The 20,890-nt window shown below is 46.4% G+C and overlaps 1 protein-coding gene across 5 annotated transcripts in view; it reads left to right on the plus strand.

Annotated features, from left to right (window-relative positions):
* PACSIN2 (protein kinase C and casein kinase substrate in neurons 2) overlaps positions 1-20,890 on the plus strand; it is a 176,594-nt gene that overhangs the window by 83,121 nt on the left and 72,583 nt on the right. The window contains exon 1 of one of the 5 annotated variants that reach the window (XM_010599290.3): positions 7,979-10,511. The exons of 2 other annotated variants lie outside the window; for them this stretch is intronic. The gene's annotated coding sequence lies outside the window, so the exon portion shown is untranslated. Of the gene's footprint in view, positions 1-7,978; positions 10,512-10,600; positions 10,738-20,890 lie in introns of those variants that run through there. 2 more of the 5 variants (XM_023559869.2, XM_023559870.2) reach the window with 2 other exon arrangements.

Below are 20,890 nucleotides of genomic sequence, written 5' to 3' on the forward strand. Positions count from 1 at the left end.
AAGTCATAACTCATTCCCTTCAAACATCAAACCAGCCTTGTTCTATGAGGCAAGAACAATATTTCCCTTTCTTCAGTTCAAACATATGCATCTTAAAATCTTTACACCTGAGTCATTTCAGAAAACCCTGGTAGCATAGTGGTTAAGAGCTGTGGCTGCTAACCATAAGGTCAGCAGTTCGAATCCACCAGGTGCTCCTTGAAAACCCTATGGGGCAGTTCTACTCTGTCTTATAGGTTTTTGGTACTTGTCCTTCAAGTGGCTACGTGGTGCCCATTCTGTCAGTTCGCCATTGTTTTCGTAGCTTTTGAATATTTGACTTGTGTCCAGTTTGTGTTGTTATAAATATTACTGTGATGAACATTTTGTTCAAGTTATTTTTTTCTTTGAGTTTACTTGCTTGGGACATATTCCCCAGAGTGAGACTGCAGGGTCAGAGGTTGGTAACTGTTATCTGCCTTGTTCCATATTTCTAGATTTTTCCATGGAATGCCCATCAGCAGTGTTAAGAGTACACTCTCATTTTTCTACAGCCCCACCAAAATTGGCATTGTCATATTAATTTTTCTTATTTTTACAAATTGTTTCCATTTTTAAGGAGATTGTGCTTTTTCTCCCACACTGCAATTTGTTATGTTAAATTTGGCCAGGTTATGCTGCCGTGACAAGCGAACCCTGAGTCTCAGAGGCTTAATGTAACGGAAACGTATTTCCCACTCACTCTGTGTGTCCTTGCGGGTCAGCTGGGGGGCAGTTCCACACAGTCACTCAGGGGCCAGGCTGATTCAGGACACCCCACTTTCCTGTAGCTACAACACAAAGTCTTCTCGGGGGTGACACAGCAGAAAGGGGGACTTTGCATGGGCTTTTCACTGGCCAGGACGTTACATGGCGTGGCTCAGCAGACAGAGATTCCGTGGGCATTCCTGTCTCTGTGCCAGCAAGCTTTTCTCCTGTTTGCCCGTCTCTGGCAACTTTTTTGTACAGTGGAATTGGATTCTTAGTCTTTAATGTATTTTAGATAATAAGATTTTTATCAGTTGTGTCAAAAACATTTTTCTTTCTTTTTTGCTTTCCACATTGTATTTTATTGTGCAAAGGTTTAAACAATTATATATGTTTGGGGCACGTTCATCTTTTGATCTGATATCTTTGTTTCTTTAATATTACAAATTTATCATTTTCCTGGCGTTGCTTAAAATGGATTTTAAATATTGGCTGTGTAAGGACACTTTGAGGAGCCCTGGTGGTGCAGTGGTTAAATGCTGCTCGGCTGCTAACTGAAAGGTCGGTGGTTTGAAACCACCAGCTACTAAACGGGAGAAAGATACGGCAGTCTGCTTCCATAAAGATTAACCAGAAACCCAAACCTGTTGCCATCTAGTTGATTCCAACTTATAGCAACCCTATAGGACAGAGTAGAACTGCCCCACAGGGTTTCCAAGGAGTGGCTGGTCGATTTGAACTGCCGACCATTTGGTTAGCAGCCTAATGCTTAACCATTGTGCCACCAGGGCCTAGGAAATCCTATGAGGTAGTTCTACTCTGTCCTATACGATTACTGTGAGTTGGAATCGACTTGACAGCAGTGAGGTTTTTGAGACTTTGAATTCATCTAAGAATGTGATGTCCCCCCCCCCAAAAAAACAAACCAAACCCATCGGCCGTCGAGTCGATTCCAACTCATGGTGACCCTATTGGGCAGAGTAGAACTGCCCCATAGAGTTTCCAAGGAGCACCTGGTGGATTTGAACTGCCGACCTTTTGGGTAGCAGCCATAGCTCTTAACCACTACAACACCAGCGTTAGGTGGTGTTCATCTAAATTAACTTTGGTCCTTGGTGATACCTGTTTGTACCGCAATGTTAAAAAAATAACAATGGCTCAATAGCACAAAACTTCTTTGTGGTAAAAACGCTTAGCAAACTAGGAATGGAAGGGAACTTCCTTGACCTGGTAAAGGGTGTCTACGAAAACTCACAGGGCTGGAAAGTAAAAGATTGAAAGCTTTCCTTCTGTGTTCAAGATCAGGACAAGGAGGTCTGTTCTCTCTTCTATTTAACATTGTACGGGAGGTTTTAACCAGGGCAGTTAGGCAAGAAAAAGAAATAAAAGACATTCAGATGGGAAGAAAACACATAGAACTATCTGTTTGTGAATGAAATGATCTTGTATATACAAAATCCTAAGGAATTAACAAAAAACCTATCAGAGCTAATAAACAAGTACCGCGAAGTTGCAGAATACAGGATCAATGTACAAGAATCAACTGCATTTCTATGCACTAGGAATGAACAGTCTGAAAATGAAACTGAGAAAACAATTCCACTTTTAATAGCATCAAAAAGAATAAAATACTTAGAATTAAATTTAACAGAGGTACAAGACCTATATACCAAAAACTATAAAATATAATTGAAAGAAATTTAAGAAAACTGAAATAAATGGAAAGACATCCTGTGTTTATGGATTGGAAAACTTAATATTCAGATGGCAATATTCCCTAAATTGACCTACAGATTCAACCCAAACCCTATCAAAATCCTAGCTGACTTTGTAGAAATTGATCCTAAAATTTATATGGAAATTCAAGAGACCCAGAATAGTCAAAACAGGCTTTTAAAAGAGAAACAAAGTTAAAGGACTAACGCTTCGCAAATTCAAAACTTACTGCATAGCTGCAGTAGTAGAGACTATGTGATAATGGCATAAGGATCGATATGATAAAACCTGGGGAAACCAGAACCTAAAACTCAAATATTTTCCACTAATATGGATAGAAAAGTGGTAAGACTGCACCCTGTCAAAGGCAGAAAACTTGCGAGACCTAGAAAAATAAGACAGTCCTGTTGAGTTCCACCTCTCACAGGTTTCACTGTATGTAGGCCAATGGAATAGAATCCAGGGTCCAGAAGTATACCCTTACATTTATGGTCAGTTCGTTTTTGACAAGGATGTCAAGACAATTCAGTGAGGGAAGAGTAGCCTTTTCAACGAATGGGGCTGTGACAACTGGCTAGCCACATGCAAAACATGGATTTGAACCCCCTACCTCACACCATATAAAAAAAATTAACTCAAAATCAAACAGAAAGCTATATTTAAAATCTAAAACCATAAAACTCTTAGAAGAAAACATAGGTGCAATCTTTGTGACTTTGAATTAGGCAGTGGTTTCTTATGTATGCCACCAAAAGCACAAATAACAAAAGAAAAAGTAAGTAAATTGGACTTCAACAAAATTAAAAACAAGGCAGGGGATGTCTCTTCTTTTGGTGGGTAAGGAAACAGGCTGGTGGGGAAGTGACATGCACAGATTGGCAGCTCGTAGAAGGCAGAGCAAGTGCCAGAATCCAGGTCTCCACACTCCACTGTTCGTTCTAGTCCCACCCCAACCCTGAAAGAAAAAGTGGGCATGTGTTTCTCGTAAGAATACTCTCTATGGGAGTGTATGCCACTCCTGCTGTGGAGTTGGCCCCTCATAGGTGCTGTGGGAAAGGGCAATAACAGGAGTTAGGTCACATGTTTCTGGTTCAGATGTTTTCTGGCCTGTTCTGAATGGGTCACCCCACATAGCCTTCTTTCAAATCTTTAGACTCTTCTTCTCCATTTTCTTGTACTATTTGCATTCTTCTGTCAATATCAGATGTGGAAATGTATCATTTTGTTCTTTTTAAAGTAGCTTTTTTCTATTTTTAAACCTGCAGAGCCTCAACTTGGTATTTAGGTTGGAGAAATCTTCAGCCTGAATCTGCGAGTTCCCAGGGTTCTTGCCAACCAGAGGTCTGAAAAAATATTGCTGAAAAATTAGTCCTGTCAGCTGACATGTTTCCTTTACATAAGAACAATGATTTCGGGGACATGTCTAACCTAAACGCTCTTGGCTTCAGTTTTTGATAGCTGATGGGCTGGCTTTGGGTCTCTTCCCGCCTTTGCTGCTGGTTCTCTGGAACCTAGGACCATTGTCAACCCAGGACATGCCATCTGAAAATGACTGGGAGAGGGGCTGGCTGTCAGCTTGTTTTCTTTGAGCTATTAGGATATACGAGACACCAGGGATATAAACATATTTATTTTAAGGGTGATGACATGTATCCCAGTCTGTTGTTGTTAGTGCTGTCGAGTAGTTCCGACTCATAGCGACCCAGTGTACAACAGAACAAACCACTGCCTGGTCATGCGCCACCCTCACAATTGTTGCTATGCTTGAGCCCATTGTTGAAGTCACTATGTCAGTCCATCTCGTTGAGGGTCTTCTTTTTTTGTACTGACCCTCTACTTTACCAAACATGGTGTTCTTCTCCAGGGACTGGTCCCTCTTGTTAACATGTCTAAAGTATGTGAGAACAAGTCTCACTATCCTTGCTTCTAAGGAGCACTTTGGCTATATTTCTTCCAAGACAGATTTGTTCGCTCTCCTGGCAGTCTCTGGTATATTCAGTATTCCTTGCCAACACCATAATTCAAAGGCATCAATTCTTCTTCAGTCTTCCTGATTCATTGTCCAGCTTTCACATGCATGTGAGTCGATTGAAAATACCATGGCTCTCGTCAGGCGCATCTTAGTCCTCAAGTGACATCTTTGCTTTTTAACACTTTAAAGAGGTCTTTTGCAGCAGATTTGCCCAGTGCAATACATTGTCTCATTTGTTTTATTTATTTATTGTGCTTTAAGTGAAAGTTTGCAATTCAAGTCAGTTTTTCATACAAAAACTTATATACTACATATTGTTATGAGACATTGTTTGATTTCTTGACTGCTGCTTCCATGGGTGTTGATTGTGGATCCAAGTAAAATTAAATCCTTGGCAACTTCAGTATTTTCTCCATTTATCATGATCTTACTGGTCTGGTTGTGAGGATTTTTGTTTTCTTTGTATTGAGGTGTAATCCATACTGAAGGCTGTAGTCTTTGATCTTCATCAGTAAGTGCTTCAAGTCCTCTTCACCTTCAGCAAGCAAGGTTGTGTCACCTGTATAACGCAGGTTGTTAATGAGTCTTCCTCCAGTCTTGATGCCCCATTATTCTCCATATAGTCCAGCTTCTCAATTCATTTGCTCAGCATACAGAATAAATAGGTATGGTGAAAGGATACAACCCTGACGCACACCTTTTCTGACTTTAAACCACGTAGTATCCCCCTTGTTCTGTTCGGGTGACTGCCTCTTGGTCTGTGTACAGGTTCCTCATGTGCACAATTAAGTGTTCTGGAATTCCCATTCTTTGCAATGTCATCCATAATTTGTTATGATCGACACAGTCAAATGCCTTTGCATAGTCAGTAAAACACAGGTAAACATTTTTTTGGTATTCTCTGCTTTCAGCCAGGATCCATCTGACATCAGCAATGGCATCCATCATACCATGTCCTCTTCTGAATCCAAGTCTAGGGTTTTTTTGTTTGTTTTCAACGATAATTTCTCACATACAAAATCCCTTGGTGATCCAGCACAGACAGCTCCTCCTCGCCTGCCTTTGCTTCCCCTCCCCCGGTCTTCCCGTCTCATTTCATGAGCACCTGTTTTTGTGGTTGGTGGGTGCCGGCAAGTCAATTCCAACTCCCAGCCACCCAATGCGACAGACTTGGACTGCCCTAGGGTTTTCTAGGCTGTGATCTTTATGGGAACAGATCGCTAGGTCTTTCTCCCACAGAGCCACTGAGTGGGTTCAAATTGCCAACCTTTCAGTTAGCACCCAGAAACCCAGTGCTTCAGTTAGCAGTGGAGCGCTTAACCAGCTCCTTTGTTTTGTGTTACTCATAGATAAAAGGGACAGAGCCCTCCCCTCCTGGAATTCCAGGTGGACAAAGGAGAAAGTCATGTGGACGAGTAGTGGTAGCTCAGAGAGGGTGGTGCTGACTTGCTCAGCTGGTGGGAACAAAATGGCAGGGCTAGACCCTCAAGGCTACTGAGGGATTTCCAGGTGGCTTGCTCAGAGCTGTGCACCGGGCTTTTATTGGTGTTTGTACACCCTCTGCTTAGCATGGTGCCCGACACTTGGTGAGCTTCTGAGAGAATGAAGTTTTCTTAGCATGCTCCTGACGGCTGCTTTGTGATAGAGCAGCTTGTTTTATGGTTTATGATTTGAGTTTATTTCCTGTAAGATAATCGGAAAGGGACAAGGTCAAGCCTTTTGACACCTCTTGCGTGTTCCAGAGGTGAGCGCTTTATTAAGTGCTTTCTACATCTGAGTCTTTCTTCTTCAGACTAATTTTAAGAATAAAAGTAACTGGCACACCCTTCTTGCCTTCATTTTCATTCTCAGGCCTTAGGAATCCACTGTCAAGTATTCACCATTCAGATCTTCTCTGAGTGTCTGTCTCTTCGGGAACCCAGGAGACACTTCAGAAACTAAACTCCTAGTGCAGATAAAGAGTGAGTGATCTCAAAAGACCGTCGCCAGACTTCCCTAAAATGACTACTTCGGACGTTTCGAAAACATTTTCAGTCCTGCTTGGTTTATATGGCATTAGTTCTTAGGGTTGTCAGCTTGCACTTAGTAGTTAGCAAAACCATTTTGTTTTACTGTCTGTACAAGTGTGGGCAGTGAGGAAGCAGGCTGGAAAGAGCTGCTGCCCTGGAGCAGCAAGACTTCTTATCTCCAGGTCTCGTTCTGAAGTTTCGAGGAGAAGACGGAGGTTTCTGGGCTCTGGGACTGAGGGGGAGAGCCTCCCAGGGCTGCATGTCTGCTCGGCTGGTCCCCAAACCAGTGGGACCCTGGGGATGCTGGGGCTTTCGTGCTTCTTGGAGCTTCATGGGTTCGCTGGGAAGGGTTCAGGGGCCACATCCCCGTCCTTGCACCCACCGTTGGGCCTGGAGAAGTCTGGGCCAGCTGAGTTCAGGGGATGTGGAGGGCTGGGGACCGATGAGGGGCACGTCCACCGAATAGGGTGGGGAGCGGCAAGTGAACCCATGGAACATGTCGGTTTACAGGCCTGACACCACCCATGTAGAACCGTGTGGACGGGGACCTGGTAGCATATTCAGTGCATGGTAGCACTGAGCCCATGCTTGTGGAATGACTGCGCCAGGAAGCCTAGTCAAGGGCTGGGGTCGACACTGGTGATGGGAGAGGAGAAGGAGCTGGAAGAATGAGGTCCTTTGGTTTTCATCCCCCTGTCAGCCTGCTCTTAGCTGCCATCGTCTCTCAGGGAATCATCAGGGTAGTGGCTGCTTTACTTTTCCTCAGGCCGGCCAGCCCTGCCTTTGTAGGAGCCCTCCTCCTGCCGGGGATGTTGTTCCCCTGGAACCCACGTGGCTTCTCTCCCCCTCCTCCCAATTTTGTCTTAGATGTCACCTTTCAGTGCGACCTTCTCTAGCCATGCTTTGTACAAGCGCAGCCTCCTTTCCACCTCCGCCCCTCCCTTCCCTCTTCCTTGTTTTATTTTTCTACGTAGCAATTACGTCTGATTGGCTTGTTTTGTTTGTCAGTCACCTGCACTGGAGCGTAAACCCCACGAAAAAAAAAAAAAAACCCACGAGGCAGGGATTTTTGCCTGTTTTGTATCCTGTTCCATTCCCCAGCATCCAGAACATTGGTGGCTCTGTGGTTGTTAGGCGCTGTCGAGTCGGTTCCCATTCATAGCGACCCCGTGTATAACAGAATGAAACACTGCCCAGTCCTGCGCCATCCTCACAATCGTTGCTATGTTCGAGCCCATTGCTGCAGCCACTGTGTCAATCCATCTCATTGAGGCTCTTCCTCTTTTTCGCTGACCCTCTACTTTGCCAAGCATGATGTCCTTCTCCAGGAACTGGTCCCTCCTGACAACATGTCCAAAGTACACACGTGTTGAAAGGATGGAAAATAAGCAGTAAGGTGGGCAGATTACCAATTACCTAATGGATATGTGCTAATTTAATTGAAAATGAAAACCCCTTTTGGTTGCGGCTTTGTTTTAGTAAAAAATCTTTAAGTTGTGGTTTTTTTTTTTTTTTTTTTCATTTTTAAAATTATATTTATTAAGCAATTAGTTTACGCATTTCTTTTTTAAGTTGTGTTTTGATGCAAAATGCATAGTACATGTTTTCACTTAAAACTTCAGGCCAGGGGTTGTCAGTCCACCCCTTGGCTATACCCCCAGTCTCCCCTTAGAATGTTAGCATCTTAGCAGAACTTAAAGATCATTTACTGTATACGAACCAGGAAACTGAAGGTCCAAGGAGACTTGTGCTGAGCCAAGGTCCTTCTGCTTCATTGCATTAGATTTATATCAGAGCGAGGAAAGGAGACTAATGTTTATTGCCTGCCAGATAAGAGACAGGTACTCTGTCATCTAAGCTGATCCCATTTTATGAATGGACAAACAGAGGCACAGAGAAGCGTGTGGTTTGGGTGGGTCATGCAGTTGCTAAGACTCGGATGGTGGTGTCCTCTGCTTCCCAGCCAGTGCCTCTGTGGTGCTGTGGACCCGCTCCCAGGACGCACAGGGCCCTCCTCCTCAGCTGTGGACATGAACGTGTAGAGCAGGCTCTGCAACATTGATGTTTGTAGCGTTGCAGCTCAATGGGTCACCACATCTCCAGTGGACCAGTGTGTTCCAGCTTTCAGCCGATGGATGTTCTCAGGTTGACCTTGTCTCCATGGGAGGCACTTGGCCCTGCTGAAAGCCCGTGTGCTTGGGTGGGTCTCTTGGGCTTTGGTAACAAACCAAATTGAAATCTCAGTTTTTATGGGCCTTGATGAATAATTAATGTTGCAAACGATGAAAAAATTAGCCCTCAAAGTACATTTTAAGTTACTTCATTGGAACCATTCACCAACTGGCAGCAAAGCTTATTTGCAGACAGAGTTGTGCTGGGGCCGTGGCTCCAGTTGCAATTATGGGTGTGGATGTAATATGTCCAAAGCAGGTCTCCGGACACGGGAACAGTGGTAGCCTGTACCGGAGAATAATTTCCTTTCATGGGACAAGGAGAGAAGAGATCCGGTGAGTAGGGCAGGGGTGAAAGACAGGGTGGAGGCAAGTCCTGGACTAATGAGGAACGTGGCCCAGACACTGCTAGACTCTGAGGTTTCCTCAGAGACACATCCTGGCATTCACTTATTCCTTCAGTGACTGTTCCCTGAGCAGCTGAGCAGGTACTGGGACAGGCTCCAGGCAAGCAAAGCTGACTCAGGCATCATCCCAGGAACCTGACTGAGGAAAGAGGGACGTGACCTAGTGATGAAGAAGAAATATAACGGGGTGGTGGTAGGCTGAGGGTCACTGGGTTGGAGGGCACCTCACAGGAGGTAACGCTCAAACTGGGCTTTGTGAGCTGGATTGGAGTTGACCGGAAGACTGTCTCAGGCAATAGTGCGCCATGTGGGTGGTTCTGCAGGGGCAGGAGGGAGGCTGAGGCCGGGCAAATCAGGGTGGCCCCCAGGGGTGCGGATGCTTGGCCTTATTCCGCGGGTGTGGGCCCTAGGGGATCTTCTTGTGCAGCTGCCCCATTAGAAGGTGCGTACGTGTAGTTGGGGGGCTTTGGTGGCTCAGTGGTAAGATTCTCGCCTTCCCTGAGGAGACCCAGATTCGATTCGTGGGCAGCCCCCACCGGTCCGTCGGCGGAGGTTTGTGTGTTGCTAGGTTGCTGAACAGGTTTCAGCGGAGCCTCCAGACTCAGACAGACTAGGAAGAAAGGCCTGGTGGTCTGCTTCTGAAACCAGCCAGGGAAGACCCTGCGGGTCGCAGCTGTCTGATTCACGATGACTGCGGGGACGGCGCAGGGTGTTCTCTTGTGCACGAGATCGCTTTGCGTCGGGGGCTGACTTGACGGCCGCCAACAACGAAGTGTAGTTAGAGGGTGGGCTGCAGAGACAGGGTCCCCGGGTGGGACCTGTACACAAGGCAAAGCGAGAATCGGAAAAGGTGGTCCCGCACACCCAAAACGCCCAAAAGGTTTTACACCAGTGACAGAAACTGTGCTGTGGCTCTCTACCAGCCTTACTGGTGTTCGAGCACTCAGGTTAGCACACTCTGGGGCCTTGGTTATGTTTTTTGAGTTTAATTTGACGTTTATTAAAAGCCTCCAAACAGTGCCCTCTCTGTGAATGTCCATTTCCATACTCCTGTCCTAACTCTGACACACATAAGGTCTTATTCACATCCACTGGCTGGTCAAATTAGAGAACTTTTCAAAGCTGCTTTTGACTTTCTTTGTCTGACAGTGCTCCAGGGGGGGAAAAGCCTGGAAGACAAGTGTGTTAAAGAACTGGTTGTTCTCATGAGTATTTGAGGAGGACAGTCTGAGTCATTGTAGCTTTATGCTGGTATTTTAGTATCCGATTTATTTTTAAATAGCTCTGTGCAAGGAGAGTTTCTTCCGTGGTTTCTGTTGCCATGGCTCCATAATATTTCCTCCAATCTGCTTGTTCATACTTTCACACACTTCAGAATCAGATTTACAGTTCTGAGAATCAGAATATCTTACTCATTTGTCCAAGATGTTTCTCCAGCTGCAATAGCATTTTTCTCCAAATGGGAAGAGGCAGTTGTTTGACTGACTTGCAAACGCTGGGAAAAGAGAGGGTATGGTTCTGTGAAGAGCCGTGGAGCCGGTGGGGTCGCGTGGGTGGGTCGGGGGCTGTTGGGGCTTCCATTGGCCATCTGAGCAGATGACTCATGTTCATTTGTGGAGGGCCACTTCCCCTTTGGATCCCACGCCTGGGAGTACAGTGTGGGCAGGCTGCCATGTTTGCTTGTGTTGGTCCAGACTTCTAACAGAATCTTGGTCCTTGATTCTCCTCGCACGTGAGTATGTTCTCTCTCTAATTCATTCGTTTATTCACTGGGCTTGCTTGAAGCCCCCACTTTGGGCAGATCGCTTGCTTGGAGGATCTGCAGTCAAAAAGAAAAATATGCTGGGCCTGGCACTCACTGGTAAATTTGCCTTGCTCTCTCTTTCAGACATTTAGGACTAGGCGAGGAGATAGTTTCTGCATTATATTGCTCTGAGAAATGTGTATTTCTTAGAGGATTATTCAGGATTTAAAGAAATTCCCAGAGCTATATGAAACGGTAGAAATAGTTTGTTCCCAGTCTCTTTGAAGTCTTGACCTCTTTTACTTTTCAGCAATAACCAGGTTTTCCTCCTATGTATTGGCGGTACAAGCTGGCTATTGTAGAAGAGTTGGCTCTTTATGAATCACTGAAAAATTAAGTTTTACTCTCAGCTCAAGAAATACTTGTGGTTAGTAATCTGAGTACAAGTCTTTTTTTGCCCCTTTCCTGTATAACCAAAGAGATGCCAGTAAGTGGCCTTCATGAATGAAATTGCTAACAATAGTACATTATTTTAAAGATTTTACTTGATATTCTTTTATAAAGTCCACACTGTATTTCCTTGCCACCATTGCGTTTGTAAAGATCCCAACTTGTGTCTCTGTCAGTTTCAACAACAGTCAGGGAGGACCTACCGTTGTGTGTGAGATACCGTGGTAGAGTGTACCCCCTAGAGGGGAAGCAGGCTGTACATGAGTAAATTCAGGGAGTGATGTGTGGTTTGAAGAGACATAAAAAGAGTAAGAATAGAAAGTAGCTGGCTAGAGCTGGTGGCAGTGAGAGATGGGGCTAGATTAGAGAGGATGGTCCAAGGAGAGCCAGCCATGAAAATACCTCGGGGACAGTCATTCCAGCCAGAGGAACAGCATGTGCAAAGGCCCAGAGGCAGGAATGAGCTTAGTACGCCTGAGAGACAGTGGGTAGACCACTGGGCCTGGAGCCGAGCAGGGCCAGCAAATGAGGGGATGGGAGGAAACCAGGCAGGAGGGACTGGCAGGCAGAGATGAGGAGTTAGGGATTAAGTCAAGTGCCAGGGGTTTGGAGCAGGGAAGTGTTCTGATTGCATTGAAGTTAAAATCATTACCCCGAGGAATTTAGGAGCGAGGGTGGACTTTCTATTTACCTAACATTGGGGTTCCTTGAAGCCCTGGTAGGACAGTGGTTAAGAGCTCGGCTACTAACCAAAAGGTTGGCAGTTGAAATCCACCAGCCGCTTCTCGGGAACCCTATGGGACAGTTCTACTCTGCCCTGTAGGGTGGCCATGAATCAGCTTCAACCTGACGGCAGTGGGTTTGTTTTTTTAGGGGGATTCCTTGGGGAAACATTGAACTTTTGTTTTCATTTTTGCTTTGTAAATTTAGGGTTATGAAGATCTCTTCCGTCCCTTATGATTTGGGAATCTTTTGGAAAAGAGTATTGTGTAAATCAGTATACATACTCTGGTTGTTAGCAATAATCGTATTAGCAACCTGATCTGTGCGTGGCCCTGTCAGTGAATGACAGTGTGACTATTAACAGGGTATAAAACAATTCTCTGCCTAGCCAGCAGCTGGAAGCTTACAAATTAGGAGAAACTCATTAAATTTAAACCACATGGGGATTTCTGTGCAGAAATGTGACACCAGTTCCTCCTCCCGCCCTCACAGTTCCTATTTCTGGGTCAGCACCTGACCTTCTGAATCCTGGAAGGCTTTCTCTCTCTGTCGGCTCTGGGGGAAAGCCTGTGTCTCTTCAGCCTGTTTCCTGGCTCCTCGCAGATTGCCACGAGGCTTGGCATGTCTTTCTCCATCTCTGCTTTCTTAATTTGTTCCTTTTATGTTTTATAAGAGAACCCCCTACACTAATCCTATCTCATTAACATAAAAAAAACTCCCTCCCAAATGGGATTGTCACTATAGGCATAAAGGTTAGGATTCACAACATATATTTTTTGGGAGCACAACTCAATCCGTAAGAGGTAGTTCTGTTTTCTAGAAGAGGAAGCTGAGTCTCAGAGAGGGTCAGTAACTTGCCTGTGGTTATCTAGCTAGCGTGTAGCCGGGCCGGGATTCCTTCCTCCTCTCCCGTGTTATTAAGTGTCTTAAGTATGCAGGCAGTGTACCTAACTCTGGAATACACTGTGAACGGACAGGCTCCACGCCTGTCTCCTTCACCATGCTGAGCTGCTGGAGCCAGCAGGGCTCCGGGGCGGGACTTCTTCAGCAGGCACTCGGGGGAACGCTGGAATGGGTGAATGTCACCACTCTTACCTTGTTGGAGGCCCTGCTGGAATGCTGCCTCCGGTATGTCCTCAACCTTTTGTTTGCTCCTGTCACTCTCGTCCCCCTTTTCTTGGAGTCTTGCATTGCACGTTCTCACCCAGGAGACAACACAGCTTGGTGGCTGAGGGGACAGCCCTGGATGGAGCGCCTTGCCTGGCTTTGAATCCCAGCTCCACTATTTACTAGCTGTGCTACCGTGGCAGGCCTCCGTTTCTTCATCTGTGAAGTGAGAGTGATGATTGTCCTTACCTCACAGAGGGGCTCTGAGAACGATTGGTACCTAGCACCTAGCAATGCTCACTAACTTTCTGGGGCACTTTTGAATCCCCTGCTGTTCTCATAGTGTCTGGCCCACAGCTGGGGCGCAGTAAATGGTGGATGAGGGAAAGAACGAAGTTCTTCTTGAGCCAGGAGATGGTGACGGGACTACGGGGACTGTCCAGGGAGGAGCATATAGGACAATGACCCTCACGAAGCCATCAGAGCAGGACTGCTCAGACTATGATCAGCTTCTGGCACCCCCTGCCCCCTTTTTGTTTTTGCCTTTTCTCCAGGCAGTCCTAAGTTTGGACAGGTTTCCTTGTTTTCTCCTCCCCAGCTTTTTCTTTCTAGTCACCCTTTTCCATGTCAGACCTGATGTTTTTGTCCAATAAATTATTATTTATTGCCAGTACCCCCTCTCAGCCATAGTAACTGAAGTGGCTGGTCATTACCTACTTTTTTTTTTTTTTACTTACTGAATTTTCTTTTTTTAATTTTTATCGTGCTTTAAATTAAAGTTTACAAATCCAGTCAGTCTCTCATACAAAAATGTATATATACCTTGCTGTGTACTCCTAGTTGCTCTCCCCATAATGAGACAACACACTCCTTCTCTCCACCCTGTATTCCCGTGTCCATTCAGCCAGCTCCTGTCCCCCTCTGCCTTCTCATCTCCCCTCCAGACAGGAGCTGCCCACATAGTCTCATGTGTCTACTTGATCCAAGAAGCTCACTCCTCATTAGTATCATTTTCTATCCTATAGTCCAGTCCAATCCCTGTATTAAGAGTTGGCTTTGGGAATGGTTCCAGACTTGGGCTAGCAGAAGGTCCAGGGACCATGACCTCCGGGGTCCTTCTAGTCTCAGTCAGACCATTAAGTCTGGTCTTATTTACTAGAATTTGGGATCTGCATCCCACTGCTGTCCTACTCCCTCAGGGGTTCCCTGTTGTGTTCCCTGTCAGGGCAGTCATCGGTTGTAGCTGGACACCATCTAGTTCTTCTGGTCTCAGGCTGATGTGGTCTCTGGTTTATGTGGCCCTTTCTGTCTCTTGGGCTCATATTTACCTTGTCATCACCTACTTTTTGCCCAATGTGTTAGTTAGGCTTCTGTGGCAGCCTCAGTGGGAATGTTTCTAAAATTAGTAATTTCATTTGCTTAACATTTTCATTCCTTTAATCTAGAAAACATATGTCAGTACTTAACTTTCAAAGAGTGTAATGTATCAGGAGCCGGAAAATTAGCCCAAATTAAAGTCTTCAAGCTGATCTAACACCGCATTAGAAACCACTGCACTATACATTTAGCAGCTGTCTCTAGCATTAAGATCAATAAGAAATAAAATATCATTACTTCAGGAATGGATTTACTTTTGAATTTGAACTCTCAGAAACACTCATTTTGTAATTATTGAATTTCCCCAAGGACTCAAACCACGCTGAGAGATTGGAGTGAGAGATAGGATGACCAAGACTGTGGAGGTGTTTTTTATCAGCATGCTTTTTGTTCCTTCAAAGTCGTCTACTTTCAAATGCATTTTAGAAGCATCTCAATTAATTTAAAAATAAGAAAGATGGTCCATTTTAAAATCCATTTATATTCAATAATTTAGTAATTTCCCCTCACTTAGCCTGGTGTGAACATGGGCATCCATTTACTTCCTGGATCAGGACTGACAGGTGTCTCACCCAAGCTGAGCTCTGTACAGATGTGAGGACACAGGCGAGTAGTGTGTGGTACATCCAGAGAGGGACCAGGAGTTGGGAGGCGGAGGGAGGAGGGATGAGCGTGCCCAGCAGGGAGGCCCTGGTCAGAGTGAGCCCAAGTGGTGGTGTGTTCTTGGAGACGGGCTGCAAGTGAGCCCGGGTGGTGGTGTGCTCTTGGAGACGGGCTCAGGGCGAGCCTGGGTGGTGGTGTGCTCTTGGAGACGGGCTCAGGGCGAGCCTGGGTGGTGGTGTGCTCTTGGAGACGGGCTCCGGGTGAGCCTAGGTGCCCATGTGCCCTTGAAATCAGGCTGCGGGTGAGCCCTGGTGGCAGCTGCTCTCGAGATGGACTGTGGGTAAGCCTGGACTGCTGCTGCTCCTCCCACGAGGTAGTTGGGGACATAGGGAAGATGGTGTGTCAAGTTGCAAATGAGTTGGTCTGCAAGTCACAGAATATCTCAAAATAACAAATGGTGTAAAGTAACACGTTTATTTTCTCACACCCAGAAGTCCAGAGGTGGCACCCCAGGGCTGGTGGGCACACCACGGTGTCAGAGACTTAGACTGGTCTGGCTGCTATTTTGTGCATGCCTCTATTCCCAAGTCACCTCATGGTTCATGATGGGAACAGCATGATTTGCTTATTCGATACAACTAACTCTATGCCAGGACTGGGGTACAAAAATAAACACAGTGTGGTCCTTGCCCTCAAAGATCTTTTGTTCTCATGATAGAGACAGCTGTGCGGGTAAGGAATTTCTGTGTAAGGTTGAATGGAATGAGTCCTACAAGAGAAGAACATGGTACTTAGGGTAGGCCAGGCAGCAAAGCTTAGTTTGGAGGAGGTGGCATTTAATCTTGACCTTGGAGACTCATCAGTTTTTTGACAGTCATCTGGGATCGGGCCTCTGGGAGGAGTAATGTGAAGGGGGGTACAGAGGTCTGAATGGCAGGGCTCTCTTGGAGTGTGTGGCAGGGTGGACAGATGGGCTGTAAGGCCAGCAGGTGGGCCAACTCTCTTGTATCTTCTGAGTTGGGAGTAGATGGTCATGCTAGAGAGGACATTACACAGTTGGCAAGGTGTCGCCAGCCATGTGGTCGGTGTGACGTCCGTTCTGAAAGTCGTACAATCCTTGAGAAAACCATGTGGACCATTTGTGAGCTGGAGACAGCCTGTGTCTGCCAATACTTTGGAAGCTGGATTAAGCCGTTTGGCAGACATGCCACTTCCCCCTAAACTTCACCACCCACGGAACCCCCAGTATTGTCACGGGTGCCTGGTCTTCTGACACACAGACATTTCTAGTGTTACGTCTAAGCTGCGTGTGCCATGAGATGCCCTGGGTCCCAGGGTCAGTGGGCTTGTCAGTCATGAGGTCATGGTGCTAAGGGCCTGCACCTCTTTTTTGCTCATTTTGTGAAATGCACATGTTGTTATCAACTTCTTCTTTAAGCTTATTGTCTCCGGGACTTTTGGCTGGATGAACTCTGTGTCAGTAACACTGTATAGGTGTTCCGATAATGGGCATGTACTCAGGAACCATGCTGGCTCATCTTCACCGGGAGCCTGGGGAAAAGGGGGTCAGCTTGGGTCATCAGCACGAGGTGGAATGCCTTCCCAGGGCTGTCTGGGGCTCCGCTCTGAGACGGTAAAGGGAAGCACTTCATAGCCATGAAGGTGACTGCAAACATGCGCTTTGTGTGATAACCTCGGCGTCGACCCACGCAGGTGCTCCTGTAATCTCTTTCAGCTCAGAGAACACCGAGCGTCCACTTAGTCCCACTCGCTCCTCCTCACGTGAAGCTTCTGGGGTACTGGGAAAAGCCCCACAGCTGCTTAATGGCAAACTTGGGACAGCTTCTGAATCATCAAAACTGAAATTCCGTTCCGTGTCGCTTTGTTGATGTGGGGTGTGTGTGTCTGTGTGTGTTTGCCTTTAAAAACCAGCATTCCAGGTAGGTTAGCCACTGTGATTCCTTTCACCAGGCTGATGAGCCACATCGCCACCAGTTCTTGCCCCCGGGGTACATTTAACTATGTTCAGACATCCACCTGGTTCCACTGGGTTTAAAGTATAGTAGACCCCACGTGAAACATTCTGAAAATTTGTACATTAGAGGAGTGTCATATTTAAATTTCTTTATAAATATGTTTATTTACTTGAACTTTTTTTAAAAAAAAAAAAACAAACAAACCTTGATGTCTATGTCTTAGCAAGCGTGAAAGTAGAAGCCAGACAAGTCCTATGTCTGCTTTATAGCTGAAGTCTCACTTCCACGTGGGTGCATCCTTTCTCTTTTCTGTCCATTTCCTATTCATGCACAGAGTTGCAGGTGTAACTTTCACCTCCTAAAATACTCTCAGATTCCTCAGGTGAAACACAGCGAATTACTTTAGGACCCCCAATGCAGCAGCATTTTCCTGCCAAGGTGTGTTTTGGGGTCATTTTTCTCTTGTAGCTCTCAGGGTGAGCCCCCTCATCCTCGTGGGCGTGGATCTGCCCCTTAAGCGTAGACAGAGGACGTGAGATTGAAATCGCACCCCTTACACTGTATCAGAGAGGCTGGCCGACTGCCTTTAGGACGCAGGAGCCAGGGACCCCCAGATGGAATGTAGTACAGGCAGGACCATGCCCACCTGCGATGTCTACTCAGCCTCGACTCTGACTGGGAAGTACCTGGAAACCCCAGATGTCTGACGTGAAGCCGGAGACACCTCAACGCGATCTTATGCACCCATTAAAAAACAACAGGGAGATGGCATGAAAGCAAAGGAAAGTGCTCACTCTGCAGTTGGAAAAAGCAGACTAGGGGCTCGGGTGTTGGCCGAGATGACGGTGAAGGAAGCCCTAACTAACATCGATGACCAGGAGCAGAAAAGGCTCAGTAACGACCGTGGAGGCTGTGTGTTGGCTGGACAGCACTGTGCGCGCCAAAAGCATACACAGGTGCACTTGATCCCAGTGTGGTTTAGCAGGCGCTCGGTCCTCACCCCGAGTGGCAAGGAACCTGCTGCTGTACCCACGGTGACTGTCTGAGCGTCCCCTCAGCATGCTCAGTGCTTGGGACTTTTTTTAAATCAGGCTATATATAATTTTTGGTGGTGGTCTTTTTCTCTTTGTACATTCTTAGCTAAAGCATTGCCATGTTTGCTGTTGTGGGATAGCTTTACCGGATTGGCCTGTTTCGCCTGAACCTTCCCAAAGATGGCTTTTCTGTGGGAGGGAGGGGGCTGTGCAGCAGTGTCGACTCGAAACAAAAGATGACGTTTTCCCACGCTTTCCTCTTATGAACTGTGCCGAGTGCAAGCCACGTTTGTTTTCAGGGAAATGACTCTTTGTCCTGATGGAGTCCCTAAATGCCCCTCTTCCTCCTGTCAGCTCTCCCTTCAGTTCGAGAGGGTAGTTCTGTACCACAAGGTGGTTTGAATCCTCTCTTAGTCTCCTCTGGTTTTTAGGTAATGGTTTCCATAGCAACCGCAAGTTCCTTCCAGCTAGAGATGACGACTGCAGTGAAACCTGTGAGAGCCGGAACCTGACAGGACTGCCTTGTTTTTCCGGGTCTTGCAAGTTTTCCACCTTTGACAGGGTGCAGTCTTATACTTTTCTATCGCTCGTTTCAGTGGAAAATACTTGGATTTTCCTTCTGTGACAGGTTTCTGCCTTACACGTGTCCTGGCTTTCTCAGGTCCTACCGTATTTCTTTTTAATCTCTGGAAGCACCATTGAGCGTGTCCCAGCCACACTGCCCAGGTAGGTGAGCGCCCCCTCCCCTGGGGTCTTAACACCTGCCGAACTTGGGCCTCAGCATGCTGCCCTCTGAGGGGACAGCGTCAAAACCAAGCATCCTGCCTGGGACAAGCTGTTCTCCATTGTTGAACTAAATGTACTGCACGATGTTCCAGAAAGGTATGCCGCTTTATTTGCTGATCTTATCGCTTCCTTTGAGGCACGGTCGCTTTTCCAGATGAAATCACTGGAAACAAAATTGGTTGTGCCAGATATTTGAGCTACTTACAAACAAGAGAAACGTCCTTGCTTCGCTGATGGTGCAAAGCCATGTATTAACCCAGGCCTTGCTCCCTGAGCACCACCATGTATGAAGCAGCTCGAGAGGCAGTGAGAAGCTCGAGACGCCACCCTTCCTCAGGAGGGGCTGACTGGACATGCAGGAACAGCCCAGGCCGAGGCTGGAGGCAGAGCACCAGGAGCCTGTGGTCCCAGCCTGCTTGTCAGGCCCCTGGGACTGAGCCGCAGAAAGGCTTCCCGTGTGGCTGGTGGTGTACAGCTGGGTGAGCCACACGTCCCCTGTTCCAGGGGCTAAACCTATTTGTGGTTTGGTTTAACATGTGCAGCAGTGTTTATAAAAGAATTCTAACCACCAGAGTTAAGACCTCTTCCCATAAATGCTCCAATTATTGCCCATCTGGATCTTCCTTCAGTCCACGAAAAGCAAAATCACCCGGACTCTTCAATGCAGCGTTCTTATCCCGAGTTCATCCAGCGAGTTCGTGTGCAGCGTCTGCTGTGTGTCAGAATGTCTGGGTGCTGGGGCTGCACCCATGAACATAACAGAACTTTCCGCCCTCGGGGAACTGATATTCCAGTTGGGGGGAGACAACCAGGAGGCAAAACAACTACTTAGTTGTTTTGTCCCTTGTCAGAAGGTAGTAAGTGCTTACCCAACTTAGAAGACAAAAATAAAGCCAGGAAAAATCTAGAGAGTACCAGGGAGGTTATAACTGAAATGGCGGGAGGTGGGGATGGGGGCGGGGCGCAGTCAGAAAAGACCTCACTGGGGTGAGAATTTGGGGGAAGATCAATCCAGGGAGCAGAAAGGGCCGGTGTTGGGTAGGCCTGGCAGTCCGGTGCTGGGCCATCAGCAGCACAAAGTAGGATATTTGTGTGTTTTTTAATTAACTAGTTCTGTATATTTTAATTAACTAGTTCTGTATCCCGAAAGTATTACATGCTTGTAGTTAATATTATTTTCAAATAGTACGGAAGGTTATGAGGTGAAATGTCAAAAGCCCCCTCTCCCCCGATGGTACCTCCCAGAGCAGATTCTGCTTCTCTCGTGCTCCCAGCCAGGAGAATTTGCAAACATTTATGAATACCTAAAGAAGTTTAATACCGGTGGAATCACACTGTATCTACCGTGCCGCAGCTCACTGTCCACCTACCGTGTGACGGGACTCCTCTTCGTGCCTCTGCTTTCCCTCCTCACTCACGCTTTTACTGGCTTCACGGGTTCCACGCCAGACGTGGGGCATTTCTTATTCTTCGTGGGCCTCAAAGTAGTTTTCCGTGTTTTTTAATTTTATTTTATTGGGGTAAAATGTATAAAAAAAAAATGTGTATAACATAAAATTTACTCTTTAACCACTTGAAGTGTCCAATTCAGGGACATTAGTTACATTCCCAGTGTGGTACAACCATCACCACTGTGTGTTTCCACAACTTTTCATCACCCCAAATGGAAGCTCAGTATCCATTAAGCAAAAACACCTTATTCTCCCCTTCTCCCAGCCACTGGCAACCGCTGTCTTCTGTGGTCTGTCTGCATTTGCCTGTTCTAGGTAGTTTGTGTGAGTGGGATCTTATAATATGTGTCCTTCTGTGTCTCAGTTCACTCAGCATAATATTTTAAAGATGCATTATGTCATAACATGTATTGGAACTTCATTCCTCTTTATGGCTAATGATACCCCACTGTACGTGTTGTTGCTGTTCGGTGTGGTCGAGTCAGTTCTGGCTCATAGCAACCCTGTGTACTAAGGACAAAACCCTGCCCAGGTCTGTGCCATCCTCACAACTGTTGCTATGTTTGAGCCCATTTTTGCAGCCACTGTGTTGGTCTATCTCGTTGAGGGTCTTCCTCTTTTTTGCTGACCCACTACCA

This window comes from Loxodonta africana, chromosome 4, assembly GCF_030014295.1.
Source record: "Loxodonta africana isolate mLoxAfr1 chromosome 4, mLoxAfr1.hap2, whole genome shotgun sequence".
In the NCBI taxonomy this organism is placed as follows: Eukaryota; Metazoa; Chordata; class Mammalia; order Proboscidea; family Elephantidae; genus Loxodonta; species Loxodonta africana.